We start from the raw sequence: 16,812 nt of genomic DNA, 5'->3' as shown, positions 1-16,812 counted from the left end.
ACTCCATTCAAATTCTTCAAAATGTTTGTTTTGGATTTGTACCTCTACTGCAATTTACAACTCTAGATTAGATATAGCAAGAGTAATATTCTTGACTAGAAGAAAAACAGAGTGCTAAGCCATTTGCCAAATCACACAGATCGCCTCCCTGTATACAAGTAACACTGATGGATAAATGTTTTCCTAAATAAAACCAAGCGATGAAGGTGTTTTTACTAACACAGCAATACAGTCTACCAGCAGTTGGAGGACAAGACATTTTCCTGATTCAAACTGAAAGACATCTTCAAACAAGTCCCTTATCCGCTCACAAACATGTGCAAGTTCCATCAGCATGAAAAGGAAAACCACAGAAACTTGAGATTTCACGGGAATCTCCACACAGCACAGACAAGATACTGACACCTCCCACTGGAAGCAAGATTACATCCCAAATCTGCTTGCTCTAAAGGTATCCCCTTCAATGCTAACGAACGAAAGTCCTTTCTAACATTTGCCACTTTTGAGACTGTAAGGCATGGTCAATCAGGCAGGGCAAATTACTGAAACACTGTAATACTGATGCAAGGACACACGGGTAGCAGATGACGCATGAAAAAGGGGCAAAAAGACTAATTCCACCAGTCCTGCTGTAAGAAATCAGTTACCATAAGTGTTTAACAGAAAAACATGAAGGCTTGTGTCACAAAGATGCCAGTTGCAGCTTAATGTCAATGCACGTCCAACTATGACATCACCTACCACAACCAAAAATTAAGACGAAAGTTCTGCTGGTCTCAAGGACTCACTCACCAGGGAGCTGGTGGTTTTATATGCACGCCTTCCTGAAGAATCCAAAAATAACATTTTTCCATAGAGCAGAAATTCTTGTAGTGTTCACGCTTTTCGTTTCGGTCATGTTGCAATCCAAAGTGCCAGCCCTCTGTAATGAGGTAATCCAACAATGTAATTTGTAGTATTTTATCCTGTCAAAATTGATCTTAGTATTTCTATAGCAACTAGATCAAAACAAAAGATGAGGCAGACAGAAAAACTCTCCCCCTGCCACCACCCAGAATTTTATATAAATATGTGTGTATATATAGAAAGCATTACATATATATGAAGTTAACATTCATGATTCATCATTAAACAGCACTAGAAAAACAGCACTGGAGAAACAGCAGCACAGTAGGATGACATTTGCTAGCATTTTTTTTTCAAATGTGCAAACTGGCATGAATATAAAATGAAGAAGTAATTGTTAACTACCAAACACCCATCAACAGAGCATGTCTTTCCTGCTAGACCCAGTTAGGGAAAGGTATTATCCATTCCCAGGTGGAATGGATGGAAAGGAGTACTGGTTTTTACTGCTGCCATGAGGTAAAAAACATAACATCTTTTCCTCAGAGAAAATGACGTTTTAACAATTACCATCACAAATTGATGTTTAAGAACATTTGATTGCCATTTAACGATCTGGGCTTAGTTTTGGAATATTCTTGCAGGTGTCTGCCAGCTTATTTTGATGCCTTCGTAGGAGCTGAGCTGAGTCCAGACTGTCATTTCAAAACACCTCAAAAAACCTTGCATTTGGAGCTCAATCCTGTTCCCAATCAACTAACATGATTAATAGCCCCTTCCTTTTGAAACAAAGATTGGCCTTTTACAATGGTGAGCTAAAAAGTTTGGTCCTCCTACAGAGCAACTTCTCCTTACCATCTGAGTAGCTTCTGAACACTGGTTAGGAGATTCTGTTGCATGCTGAGCACAGACTGCCAAACACACACAAACTCCACATGTAGGCATGCAAATCCCATATAGTTCCTGACTTTGGCTCTAAAGTGAGGCTGAACGTCTCCTAGCACGTGAGAGATACCTGCCTATAGAGACCTGCCCAGTGTCCAAGAACAATTTTCTGTATCCTGCATAGTGTCACTTACAGCTCTGGTATAAGAACACACAACAGTTTCAGACAGATTCCTAAAATGGCGGGGAAGGAAATTCTGAGAAATTGTCAGCTGGAAAGAGGGTGATAAACTCACTGTCACTGGGCTGTATCTCTGCAGGTCCAACCAATTTTTTGCTGCAGGCTGCCACCTGTGGAGGGCATCACGTTCCAAGGCACACCACAACAACTATGGCAAGTGCCTGCAGCCGGAAGGCAATTTGTCTTCTTGGCCAACTGCCACTCCTTAAGAAAAAGTGAGAAGGTTAAGTCAGACAAATACTGGCCATAAAATACATAAATAAATAAAATAAAAACCTGCTGGTAAAAGCAAGACACCTCTTCGATCCGAAGCTCTCTTTCTAGAAAACAGAATTTTGCCAGAATTTAGAGAAGGGGATATGATAGACAAAAAATTGTCCATGAATATACGAAAAAAAACACGTGTGTGCATAATTTGAAGGAGAGGAATGTTTCTACAGATTATTCTCACTCCTCAAATTAAACACACTCAAGCTTTTCACCTCCTAAAGCCCTGACCTTGTGAAGCGCTCTTCCACTTGATGGCAATTCTCTTGAGTAATGACAGAAAAGAATTCAATTGTGGCAGAAGCTGTGCTATGTATTCCTGTTTCATTCACAGAGGCTGCTGTAGTAGTGTCTGTCCATACATGGCCTTGTAGTAGCGGCATTTCAAAGCTTATCTTACAGCTGACAGAGACCCTGGCGTGCCTTCAGATGAACATACTTATAGAAATGTATTCAGCAAACTGTTCTTTTTTTAACCTCAGAAATAACTGCCATGCTGATACAGCAGGAGTTGCAAAATGCTCATTTAAGCAGTAGCGTTTAAGAAGCATAAAGATAAATGAAACTGTGGATTTCTTCCTAATTATCACCAGCTCCTGCCTGCCAGAGATGTACCTTTTCCACACCAAACCCCTCATTATCCCTTCCTCCAATAAATGCAATCAACATTGAACCAAAAAGTTCCCGTCTGCATCCAGTTTACAGGCTCCACCATCCTGCCCTTTGAAATGGAATCTTGTATGAGGCGCGTTAGGAAAACTGAAGGAAATTGGAGAGAAAGAAAAAGAGATTTAAAAATAAAAGCAGTATTTATGTCTCCCAAATGGGAAGTTCGGAGCAGCGAGGGCAGGAAGCGGACGGGTATTTAAGCTGATTACCCAAGCAAAGCCCTCTGCCTTTTCAGCAGTGCCACGGTCCCTCGGTAAAACCATTTAAATTAATTAGAGTTCCACGGAGGGGACGAGGGGATGGAAAAGATGTCAGGTTTTATCGGGAGTGTTAGTGATGGCTGGCTGCAGAGAGGCTCCCGTGCTGCTCATTGGGCCTGTGTGCTCCAACACAGAGTGCTCTCGCTGCCCCGTGGCTCCGTGCCTCCCCAGGGGAACGGCTCAGACCCGCGGCCATTCACCCCAGCATACACAGTGTGCGGGCAGTGACCAATGAAGTACCAGGGTATTTCACGTTTGTACAGAAATTCACACAAATAAAAGCCTTTTGAGCCATGCTGGCCTTGTAGACATGGATCTTATTATGCTCTTTGCCTAATTACCAACTCAATTTTTTTTTAAAACACGAGCACTGCTGCGCACAAGCCCAGCGCAATGGCCTCAGGCAATGCTCCCACGTGCATCTGCACACATGGAGGAATCACATCTCCTCCTTCACACTTGCACATAACTGACTAGACAAATAATATTATCATAGGAGGAAGAGCCAGAATTAGAAGGGAAATACTGCAGCATTTAGATGTAATCTGGTGAGCATTAGATCATGATTCACTTTGACACAAAAGCTCAAGAGCACATTCAGCCGGGGAGAAATGCGTTGCAGCGTTTTAAACAAGAAGGAAATCATTCTAATGTTTCATGGGCTGCAATATTTGCTGTTGAAATCCTCATAATTGCCTGTGCTCCACACTTGCATTGTACCTAATGAATTGGTTTTAGATTTCAAAAAGCTTCAGCAAGATCTTATTTGCTTCTGACTCCCAACAAAGAGGAATGTTTTAGTAAGATGGAACAGAAAGCTGACAACAGCAACAACAAAAAGCCTTCAAACACCACACTATATTTATCCTCACTGCATTGCACAACAGGATTTCTAAATTGAGGATCTTTGGGTTTTAATGAATAATTTGTTGAACAGTAGAATACTCCAATACCCATTGCTTTTCATCACAGACAGCTATGAAAGTTGTTTTCCACCTCTGGTATCGCAGGGCACCCGGCTAGAAGGGGACAGGGGCATCTTCTGGAGGTGAAGGAAACACTTTGCAGGTTTTGTGGCTGTGTGTTATCTCAGGAGGGAGAAATGAAGGAACACACTCAGTCCAGGTTTCAGGAGCAGATACGGAGCAGTGCTTAAAGGCTTGCATCTGCTCCACTCTCGGGAAGTATTGCTTTATCAAACAAAACCTGAATCAACGCGACGTTAATCAGAGGCTGGCTCAATGCAGTTTTACTGGCTGAGCCCAATCTTCTGCTTTCTTCTCACCCACACCCACGAGACCCCATTGCTTCCCTCCTATCACCTCCTGCTTTTTGCTGGCCACAAGAAAGAATAAATCCTCGCCTCCTCCCCATCCATTCTCCATCACATCATCTGAAAAAGCACTGGATCTTTTCTGATGGTACCGCAGTGCTGCACTGCTTCAACGCAATCCCAAAACTCCTGGCTCCAGACACACATTTTCATGGTACAAAACCACACTCAGCTGTACTTTCCAGCCAACCCTCTCCATCAGCAGTACCCAGTGGTCTCTCAACAGAACAGAACACATCCTTCAATCCTCATGCCACTCAGAAAAGGAACTGAGAAACATCTTTATGGTTTAGATCTGAGCCACAGCATGTGAAGCCAGAACCTGTCAAAGAGCACTGAGTTTCTGCTGGTCCGTTTCTGTCTTCCTCAATCCAATGCATACCAACAAAACTCCCATGTCCGGCTTTGCAGGGGTTTGTGCTTTGGACTTGTAATCATCTAAACACATTTCCTTTATATAGCAACTGGAATGAACATATCTAGAAAGAAACCAGATCACATAAAACAAGCTGCTAACTCTTTCTCACATGTTCAAATATGATGCCAATTCCCAGAAGCTGCTGTGATTGAGTGAGCACGGTTCTGTTATGAGCCCAAGTGAGACTAGCGGGGCTCTCTAAGTATCTGCAATTTCAAGAGAGATAAATGTTATGTAAACATAAATTTTGCAACTTTATTATTGTATGTTATTTCATGCCAAGTTGCTCTTTACATAGAAAGCAAATACCATCACCAAATTTATTTCCAAAAAGCAAAATAAAGTTTATAGCTCTACTTGGCCTATAGTTTGTTTATAAACACAGGAGCTGACGGGCCTTAATACAATGGGAAGAGCAAAAAAAAACCCACAAAACTGTCTGCAAGCTGAATAGGAGCCAACAGTGCACTCTCAGCAAGTAAGGCAAGGGGCACAATGGCCTTCATTGGGAGGAGCGGGGCCCTGAGGAAGAGATGGGGATCTAGCAATAGGTTGTCTAAAGCCTACAGCAAATTCCCCAGCTTGAATGGGAAGTTTAGTGACCACACTGCCCGACTGCTTGTTTGAGATGGCTGCCAGAACGACGGCAATATCACAAAATACATCTCAGCAAGTTCAGATCAGATATTAGGGAAGTCCTTTTCAGAAGGGTGGTGCAGTCCTGGGATAGGTCACAGAGCAGGGGATCTCAGATCTTGGGGATGTTTCATGCTACACATGCATCTTGAGACAGAGCAGCATTTTTGGTGAGAAATTATCCTGCTGAGCAATTTTTGACCAGGTATTGAAGGAACCACAGACATTTGGCACATAACAATCCAGCAAAGTTCTCAAAGCTGCTCTCTACCTTTTATTAAATACCAAAGTGCCTTTAAGAGCCTTATTATAAGCTACCAAACCCCTGCAGCTCCAGGCTCAGTATTCCCAAGATGTTTTGAGGTTTCACTCACATGCAAAACTTGCCCTGTATTCTGGTGGACGGTTCCAGAGTGCAGGGTCTGGCCACGCAATTTGCATCACAAGAGCAAACTCCACATATTTGAAAAGATTATCAGTCAACTACAGTTCTTTCCACTGTAGAAACAGTTACTCAGTTAAGATAAACAAAGAAATTCCCATGAACTGAAAAGGAAAACCTATTAACTGATTAAACATGTGAATCAGTTGATAAACTGGTTATCAAAGTTCTGAAAACATTTTTAACAATGACCCTTCCTGCCATGGTTAACAATGACCCACAAAAGCTAGAATAATTCAGCACTTTGCAGGAAACCAACTGGACAGAAAACAGAATGCGCTTCAGATCTAAGAAGCAGCAGCTCTGCAGTGTGCACTGACACACTTAGATATTAATTATCAGTAAATTTGTGATAAACATTTTAGTCACCAATTAAAAACTTTGGACAATTCTTTTTGGCACACAGGAAAAATGAAGCATTATCCCCTCTGGCATGTACTTGTCATTCTGTTCTTGTTTAGAGCTTTTCAAACAGCTATAAAAATACTCACAAAAGCATTTGTTTTTCTCATAACTGATTGTGCAATAGGACACACTCACACCTAGACTTCGTTTTATTGAAAAACCTCCATTTACTCTTTAGGACGGTTCAGAGAAGGCAAATCTCAGAGCTGCCAGAGCTGCCCTTGTCACACCGTCCAGATGGCTCCAGAAGAGCTCTGAGCAATTCAGGTGCCAGACTGGGATCCACTCAGGTTAACCAAACACATTGCAGTTCCTTGGATGGAAAGTGTGGGCAGAACCAACCGTATTTACAGGAAATGACAGACATGAATTTTCCCAAGAAGTCACAGAAACACCCAAATCCAAGGCACTTTTCAGACCACTTCCCACAAATGCTTGATATCTATTCCGCCTCCCCACGTTGACTGCATTAGTGAGACAAAGCAGGTACTAAGCAAAAGAGACCCGAATCCTAATTCCTACTTCTGCATAACTTCGTGGTAAGTAAACTGTCTATAGCTATCTTTTGCCTTTCATCATTGGAAAAGCCAGTCTGTCTAAGAAGCAATATTGCCTATCAGAGAAATCCCCAAATGCAAGATATTTCCACCACGAGTAGAAACTGCATCACTGTGCAACGTTCTGACAGTTAGCCAATCTGTGATAGAAAACTTCTCTATCAACTATGCTCTGCTAAGAAGTCACAGCAAAAGACTGAAAGGTTCTACCAATTACTGAGGAGTACTGGAAGTTAAAATGGTCAGTATTTAAACATTCAGCTTTACAATGGTTTGAAAACAAACCATCCTTTGTAAAAGAAAAAATAAAAAATCAGCTTTCTTGCAAGCTCAAATAATAAGGCAAACTGAATTAGAAGCCAGAGTCAAAAGCCAGCATTCTATTTTCATTCCAGAAACACAACATTTAAAAGTAATCAAACAAGGCATTTGTTAACATGGGAGTATAAATATAAAGAAAGTAACTCGAGATTTTGAGTTCTGCAAACATTTCTACCATTTCTGGGAGCTCTGTATCTCAAAAGCACGGCTTGCTCATGCTGTAGAAAGACCCTATTTACTTGGCTACAGCACGGATCTCACCAAGAACTGATGCCTGTGCTGTTGGGAGAGGAGGAAAACAAGAAGTCCAGAGGCCTATTTTTAAAAGATTTCAATGTATTCCAAAGCCATAATGAATTTGGAACAGAGCTGAGACCCAAGCAGACCCCGCACTTGGAAGGACATGACACGCTCAGCTCCTCTCTGTAAAGAGCTCCTCAGTTCATCAGGTCTAAAAAGAGAGGAACACACAAAGGATTCGATACTTTCAGTTCTGTAATTTGCAAAAGATGCAGGAGCTGCCCAGTCCATACGCTTTGGGTCATGTTGCACTCCTTTGGTCTACAGAAACAAAGAGCAAGCAGAACAGCCTGTTCTCCTCGCCTTCCTCCCAGTGCCCCCTCCCCGTGGTGCGGAGCTCCCACTGCCTCGCTGCGCCTCTTGACTCCATCAAGCAGATGTTCAGAACAAGTTCCTGTGTGTTCCTGGCTCGCGTCATTCCTCCTCCTCTGCCCATGAGCTGGACTCCTCATGCGCTTTGTGTGAAGCAGAAATGCATTTTTCACTGACAGTATAATAATCTGAAATGTTTCTTGAAAGTGGATTAGTATAAAAATGTACCACCCGTTTTCCAGCCCTACGTTCCTCCTGTTTATCCCATGCCCTTGAGAAGCGGCTCTTGCTTAGACCAGGGCAGTCACCTTGTAAAACCAAACCCTACAATATTACAGAGACTGCTTGATTCCAAATGCTCCATTTCCAGGCCCGAAAGAATCACCAAGTTTTCTGGAGGTGAGAACAGAGAACTCTGCAGCCACCTTCTCCAGAACCAAGCTGCCCACTGCAATCTCCAAAAATTTCCAGGGTTTGTTAGAAACCTGGTCACCCAGAAAGACATTTATAGCTGTAGCTTCTTCATACAGCCTCAGTATTCAGTTAATGACCTTCCTGTTCTACTCGGATGTTTTTGTGGCCATACAGAACATATGCTCTTTGTTCTTCTTCTAAGGATGAAATCTGAGTCGAGCTGTAAAAGTATAAAAAAGTGGTGCTGAGATTCATGATGCAGCTCAAGAGCAGAACGGTGCTGCAGATAATTGGTAACATATACAAATATTTATATTGCAATGTGGATAGAGCTGCGGGAGCAAAACAGGAATGAATTTCCCCTCTACAGCAGCGAGGGAAGATACACCTCATCTGTTAAAAAGCTTGCACACATGTGAGTTGTTATATCTACAGCTCCAGATAAAATAATCATTTTCGAATAATGGCAAAATAGAACTTGAAGAAAAAAAATGGTCTTTGTTATACTGTATTTGTATTGGAGCGCTCTGAAGCATTTCATTTGGTTTTCAAAATGATCCAAAAGTGCAAAAATTGCCACTGTGACCTGCAGCTTTGGTTTGGAAATTTCACAATGAAATATTTGGATTTTTCCAGCTGAATGATGCAATGAAATCACCGTAGATTGACAAAACAGAGCAACTGTAAGTCTGCACCAAAAGAGTTCAGGGGGAAAAAATAGTTAACGTGACCCCACTCTGCCTCAGAATGCTTTTATTTAAAAATAAACCATGTGTGAAAAAAATCACTGTCTGTAACAGTATAGTTTTCAAAGATTGTGCAGCCAGGAATTACAGATAAGCCCTCTTAAGACCATAAAGAAAAATCTTTTGATAGTGCTTAGCATATTGAGCGTGCTCCCCCCATCTGTGCGGTAATAAAGCTGTCAGGCAGCACTGAGAGGAGAGCTAAGAATTCCAAGACTCAGCCACATGAACTTCTATTAACCTACATTAACATGTAATCGTTGCTGTGAGCACACTGTTCTCAGTGTCAAGCGCTTGTAAAGAACACAAGGAAGAGCCTTCCACGTGAAACAGGACAGGGTGACTGCTGTACTATCTACCAACTTCCGAAACAACCTTACTGGCAAACGCTACACTGATCTGTATGAGCTATCCCATACAATTAGTAAATTTTAGAATGCAAAGATACGATCTTTGATTTTAATAACTTCCATGTTTTACATCACACCAAGCAGTTGCTGGTTCGTTAAAGTCTGTGAGCTCCATGAACAATCTCAGTATGACAGCATGCGATCGCTCCACGTCACCCAGCAGCCTGCAGTCAGGGAAGTGAGGAAGGGGTAGGGGACCATTTGCTTCCGAGCACGGAGATAAAATGGCCACATCAGACAGGCCGTGTGGGGGGAGGAGATTTAGGACACAGCCTCAACATTTCCATCTCCCATTCTCTCCTGCTGTCTGAGATGGGTGGGAATTCGCCTGCAGTTCTCTGGGTGCACAGGGCTGAACCCAAGCTACAAAGCACAGCAGTGTGGGCAGCTGCTCAGACAAAGCTCCATATCTCCTGCAACCAGGAGCTCAGAGGTCTCCATGCTGCTCCCACAGGTACTTCAACCATGCACCTTAAGATGCTGCAGAGTGAGAGTGAGAGGTGCTGCACGAGGCTCTCTAGAAATAAATCAGAAGGGCAAAGAGCAGAAAGAAGAGACATTTAATCTGAAGAGAAACATTTGCACAACAAGCAGTGGATATAAGCCAAGTATTAATAAATTTCTCCTAGAAATTAGAAAAGGGTGCAGAAAGATTCTGGCACAGCCCTCCAGCAGGAAGGGAGAAACGCAAACCTCACAAAAATGTTACTGTGTTTTAAAATGGATGTTTATAAATTCACAGAGCAGACGAGAGGACGTAGTGACCTGTGATAGCAGGGCCTGGACTTTCTCAGCTCTTTCGCTGAACTATGTTTCCTGGTCCCTTAAGCACCCTTCCCTTCCAAACAGAATTCATTTGAGCTGCAAAAGTAGCGCAAAAAATGATGCAGTTTTCTTAGAAAGCAAGATATGATTGCACGACAGTTGTACTGGTCACTTATTGAGGTCTTTGCTGATGCTGGTGAGCATGCTCCTGTGCCTAATGAGCTGATCATCAAGTTCTTTGCCCACATTCCAGATGTTACCAGCCAGGCTTACAAGCAGAGCTACACATGTGATGATGCCCTTGTTGCCAGACACAGTGATGCAGGGTGAGAGGTGCCCCAAGCTCAGCAGTTTCCCCTGAACTGAGCTGGGCTGGGACTACAGATGCCCCAACGCCAGGCATCAGTGGCGTGTGGCCATTCAGCAAAGGCCAGGCAGCTGAGAGAGAAAAGGTGTGATAAACCTCACCCAGTAAAAGGAAGCCAAGTCAGGAGCAGTTTACTGGTAGAGCAGAGCAGTAACAACTAACATATGCTGCACTACCACAATAGGCTGTATTTCTGCAATTGTTTCTACACGACCTATTGTGATTTCTTAAAGAGATTGCTCCTGGACAGGTAGCTCTGGTTAACCTTCCACTCAGTGGATGTAAAGGCCAGCAGATCAGCACACCTCGCTGAGCAGGTAATGATGAGGTTGACTCTCCAGGTTTTGTAAAAACACAGCGGAAATTTAAGGTGCACGTATTCCTTCGGGTTTCATTCCACACATTGTAATCTGCCTTCCTCACCTTTCACCATCTTGCTTTAACAAATATAACCTGGGGGGATTTCAGAGCCTGCGTCCTCATCCCAGGTTAAAGTGGTTGCTGCTGACAGACAGAGCTAAGCACGCACATTCAGAACCTGAGCTCTCAGGCAAGAAGCACGTAGCTAAACTTTGCCAAATTACTTTCAGAAAAGCCCTGATTGAAAGGGATCTTCATTGTAAAATGCTGAAAGACACATTCACAGAAACCCTAAAACCCAGCGAACTGCAAAGGCAAAAGGCAGGAAGCAGCCATCCTTTTCCTGACTCTCACAGAGCTACTCATTTTCAACTGATGACCACATTGGTTTAATGCATTCCAGAGCAATGCATTTCACACAGTATCCACACACAGTCCAACAGAAAGACCAGGATTTCCACTGTAGCTTTGTGGACTTTGCAGTCCTTTACAGCTGGAGCAAGCTTAGATCTACCAAAATCGATGCAAGCAATGAAAAGGGCTCTTCCGTGGAATTGCATTAAATCACTTTTGCCCCTTTTTCTCCCCTCGTGTTTAAACACACAACAGTTGCTCAAAGATTCAGCTATGAGACTGTTGGAATTGGGGCTGTCTGATGATCTTTCACTTCCTGCACTCCTTCAGTACTATCTCCATCATGGGAGACCTCTTCTGGTCCTGCTTTGGGGATGAGGCCAACATCAACAGCAACAAAAACAAAATACAGACAGATTCCCAATTCATTTGTGTTTCTGTGGCATCCTCAGCAGTGGAGAGGATGTATTAAGAGTGCAGCATACAATCTTAAATTCATCAGAGGGAAGTTCTCCAGAATAGGGCGATTTAGGAGTCACTGAATGCTTAGCATAGAGCATTTCTTGATCAAGTACAAGAACAGAAAAAGGAAAGTATTAAACACTGTTAATGCATGCCATTCTCCCTCACTTTCCTGGCACTCATGTCCTTTCATGTGGTAGTTTGTTTTCCTACAACATGGTTTCAGAAATATATCTCTCCGAACATCTGGAAAACATCCACTTGCTCTGCCCACCGTAGGAGGAACCAGAGTAAATCAGATTGTCTGTGTACTCCACCAGGGCCACAATCATGGATTACCTCTGCCCTCATCTAAAGCCTGGCTTCAGAGCTCATTTTGTGGTTACCTGAAAGCCTGCCTTTGCCTCGTGAGAGCTTTTCACAACACATCTCCTGACGTGTTGAAGGCTTTGGTGCCTCTGTCCCTGACAGCCATGCCTTCTTTTAACCCTCCCCAGTTGCCATAGATCATCCGGGGATGAAAGAACTTGTGATACGCAGTACCATATGTTTAACTCTGGAAACAAAGAACAAGCAGCAGCTCACCTCCATCGATGGAACACTAATTCTCACGCAGAACGAGCTCTTTGTTAGCCTTGAGACAAAGGCAATTTACATACAGAGCAACAGGGAAGGCACAGGCAAACAAGAGGCAGTAGCATCTTCCTCCCCTCTCCGCTGTCCCAGTATCCACAGCATCACCAATTGCTTTGTAAGAGACTGCTCTTTTGTCTATTAAATGCAGACCTAAGTGCCTTTTCCATTCTGATTCTGGCACCCCTATTGGCTGAGAGCAGAAGGAAGCTCACTGCCTGCACACACAAGATGCATGCTATCCGGAGCAATGTCACCTGGATGGTTTCATCTTTCTTCCCAAGACATAGTTCACCTCGAGTGACCTACTTCTTCCAATCTTCTTAAGAGAAAGGACAGGACGCTCTTCTACACTATGACTGCTGGAATTCACTGTCAGATAGTTCTACTTTGTAATGCAGAAGATGTAACAACCAACAATAACCAAAACTGAGGATACAATGGCATTTGCTAACCATTTCATTGAATTAAATGTATACGAGCAGCAAAAGGAAACATCAACAAATTCCAGATGCAGAAAGCAATTTTGTTTGGATGGCAGAATGTTTCATATTGTTTTCTATAGGAAAAAAAAAAGTCATCATTAAAGCAGTGGAATTTCAGTAAACTATGTTCTGGGTTACAGCCCAGAATAGTTACACTTGGCAGTTTAGAGGCACGGGTAAAATATTCCAAGGTTCATAAATCCTTGACTTTAGTTTGTAGATATAGGTTACAGCTTTAGTATCTCTGCAAGGGGGTAAATCATGCTCCCACCTAAACAGCTGCCAAAGGGCCCTGTACCAAGCTTTTCAGCTCCACTGGGCAGCCTTTAGGAAAACCATAATACATCAATGTCTTTCAGGTTCCCATGCCAGTCAGATACTATATACTCACAGCAGAAGGCTTTCTTGGCTGGAACAGGCTCTACAGCACCTATTTTTAACTCGCATGCTTGGATGGTGGTGACCCATAAAGGAAAAGCTACCTGAAGGTGGACTGGAAATGAACAAGTTGATTCCTCTTTCACAGCAGGCTGCATCACCTATCTCAATCCTGTAGGCTCAGTATGGCAGTTTGGAACTGTTAGGAACTAATTTGTAAAACCAAAACTCCAGCAGCATTCAGTGACCGATAAAGAATTTCTTTTAATTTGCATTTTCTGGAGTAAGTTAAAGGTTTCCAGCAGCATATGTCTACGAAAAAAAACAGCTCACAGTGTCTGGGAAGAGTTACTTCACTAAGCTCTCATTTGATATTAGACACATCATCTGCATGCTTCTTTCAGAGCTTGGGTTCTTAGCTGTGTTAAATTAAGTGTTTAAGAAACTGGCACATAAGTCTTATTGGTAGGATGCTGCTTTGTGCAGCAAAGACCTTACAATTAAGATCTGTCACACGGGCAACATATCATTCCACGACAAGATAATAAACCTGTAGGTGAAGCAGTAGCCTTTCCAAGAAGCTGAAGCCAATTTGTCCCACTGCTCACAAAAGTATTTTTCATTCTTCACCTAAAATACATTCTTACAAGAACTCTGAAGATTCATTTTGGGACTGAAGGGGACATTTTATCCATTCAGTTAAAATCTTTTGCTACAATCAAAATAATAATAATAAAAAAAATAGTTATTTCTAAAAGAAAACTAAATTAGCAATTACAACCTAAACTAGCTGACAATCAAAGGCTGAAAATTCAAGCATATATTTGAAGAAACACCTGAAGGAATTCCAGTGAAGTCAGTGGGATTTTTGAAGCATTTTAAAGTAGATCCTCAATCTATCAAATTACAGAGTCAGTACTGGGAGAGTCAGGAAGCACTGTAACAGTGCAAAGCATTAGTTTAGGAAAATATTATCCATCTTCCCACCAGGCCTCAGTCACTGCTTGGTTCATTTCTCTTCACTTTTGTGGTAGTTGCATAACTATTCTGCTCACATTCCCTCTCAGGAGTCCTTCCTGGAGTCTTTCCTTTGGAATTTATGTGATTGTCCTACCATCAGACACATTCTGAACTACTGTGCTCTGCTATAAACCATATTTCCCCCAAAGGTACATCAGAATGTGGTACCTACAATTCTTTCCATTTTTGCACGGTGACAGAAAGAGCAGCCCTTCTCTCTAAGACACAGCATTTGTTTTCTAATTAGTTACAACAAGGTTAGGAGAAAGGCTTTCTTCTGCAGAGACATCTACTCTCTTGAAAACATTGCTAGATAGATCACAGTCGTACCGTATCATAGGCTGTCATGACAAGTGTATCTTCTCCCATAACTGCTCTGAAAAACATTGAAAAATATAAATCCAGATTTATATATGTGACTGCAGATGTCAGAGGAACGTGGAATGTTTCTCTAGTGGAAGAATTCAAAGAAAAACCCAAAGTTTTAACATGTAAAAAATGCAAATATTCTGCAAAGTCTGCAGATGTATGGCCCGTGTGTAGGCGCACAGATCAAACCATTGGGTGTGCAGAAACCCAAACTCCATTTCTACTTCGGTGTTAATAACCAATGCAGTGATTGTAACGTCCCACTATTTGAGTTCTCGTGAGGCCTCAAACCTATTTACATCTGGGAGGGCTGGGATTCATTACTATGATACGTAGTAACTCTGGTCAAAACCAAGATGCTGTGAACATCCTGTACAAAATGACCCTTTGGCCCCGAAGCCTGCCCTTAGAACAGAGAAGAGGTGGATATGAACAGGCAGTACGCAAGGAAACACATCCAGCTCAGGAGGACAGGCAGTGCTGGCATCCCACCCACATTAACCAAGCCAACCAGATCCACAGCTCAGCAGGCCTCAAAGCCACGGGTTCCATCATCACCCTGTACCATCAGCTGCCCATGTGCTTCGCCTTCAGACGCAGTGAGGTGTTCAGGCACTGGGAAGAACTGGGCACGAAATGCTGAGGGAGGTTCAGTGATGGTGCACACGAGGGCAGGCAGCCATTGGCACCAGCGAGGGTCAGAGCCGGGACACGAAGAACTGTATTGGAAAAGGGCCCACAACAATTTCTTTTTTCTTATTTACATCATCTGAATAGAAACACAGTAAATGGGGTTAAGTTAAAATGGTAAACAAGAATTTCAGGTTTAAGCTTTGATTTATACGATCTCTATTCTGATAGTGCTTGTGTGAACGGTGCAGCTCAGTTATTTCTGGAATAACAGTGGGCAGCATTTATAAACAGGTAACCTGCAACGTTTCCTCGTTCCCTGCCTTCTTAATAAACTGAAGGATCACCTAAATTTAAAACAATATATTTAAAACATCAGGAATCATTTCCTGGAATATTGCCTGGTTTGTTTTAAACTTTTTCTAATCCAAAAAAAAAAAAAAAAAAAGCCCAAACTGTGACTGTTTGTTGATTGCCTGTGTTTTTGAATTGTATTTCTTTCTGTGCTCATATGAGTGGAAAAACAGAACTTCTTTATTTTTACAACAGCCCTTTCAAAGAAGGAAGTCAATTGTGCTCCTAATTGTGTGCGTTTTTCAACAGAGGTCTGTAAGATATGAGAAAGCAGACCACAAAATGATAACAAAGATTAATTTAAAAGTGCTTTTTTTGATATACATGAATGAGTAATTTGCAGCCATGTTTTGATATGCCTACTTACAAGAAACAGATGATTATTTATTTTTTCCTTTAATTTTCAGGCTTCCCTAAATTCTCAAATTCCCTAACCTAACAGTCTGGAGACTTTAAAGCCTCCCTCTTGCAGCCTCCCCAGGGTATTTCATAGCACACTGAGAACTACGAGAGGAGCGTTCTGTGACGGTGCACACGCTGTTTGCTGCATTGTTTTCTCTTCCCCCGATTTTCAGAGAAATATATACAGCAATAAAGCTGCCACTCCTCCAGTGAGCCTTGTTCCCACCGACACGGACAGCAAAACAAGCATGGGAAAAGGACCTCAGCTCAATGCTCCAAAACTTGGTCAGGTCGCAGTCACAAGCATTATTTGCTTCCAAATATTATTTACATCCTAAAAATCAAAGTGATTTTGTGCCATACCTTCAGCTACTACTGATACTAGTTTAAGACTTTTTTTATGACTCAAGTGCAGTACATGCAGAGGTAGAACTGTGGAATAAAGATAAGGGTACACTGCACGGCGATGGCGTGCTAAGCCCCGTGCAGATACTCCTTCCTTCCAAGCATGCCCCCGAGATGCAGCTGTGGTCAGGCCACCTCTGTCATGAGATTGACCCCTGGCCCCACATGGCCTGCTGTGCTACAGGCTTCCTTTCTCTGGGGACAGGCAGGGGAGGTAGTATTTCGTGGCTGCCACTCCAAAGCAAAAGCTAGAAATCCAAGAGTCTTTACTTAATAAATAAAATTCCAGCGCTATTCACGGCAGCAAAGTCTCAGTTTACACAGAGAGCTGACAGGGTTTTCTTCTAGCTAAAGGGCTCAAGTGAG

The 16,812-nt window shown here is 42.5% G+C and overlaps 1 long non-coding RNA gene across 1 annotated transcript in view; it reads right to left on the bottom strand.

Moving 5' to 3' along the window:
* Positions 1-817: 817 nt before the first annotated feature.
* LOC122182620 overlaps positions 818-16,812 on the bottom strand; it is a 43,897-nt gene continuing 27,902 nt past the window's right edge. The window contains exons 3-4 of the long non-coding RNA XR_006179885.1: positions 2,028-2,176; positions 818-922 (exon numbers count right to left, since the gene is read on the bottom strand). This is a non-coding gene — a long non-coding RNA (uncharacterized LOC122182620). The remainder of the gene's footprint in view (positions 923-2,027; positions 2,177-16,812) is intronic.

The sequence above is a fragment of the Lagopus leucura genome, unplaced genomic scaffold (assembly GCF_019238085.1).
Source record: "Lagopus leucura isolate 7727_CA_CO unplaced genomic scaffold, USGS_WTPT01 Super-Scaffold_100015, whole genome shotgun sequence".
In the NCBI taxonomy this organism is placed as follows: domain Eukaryota; kingdom Metazoa; phylum Chordata; class Aves; order Galliformes; family Phasianidae; genus Lagopus; species Lagopus leucura.
This window is presented reverse-complemented; position numbering and strand designations above follow the sequence as displayed.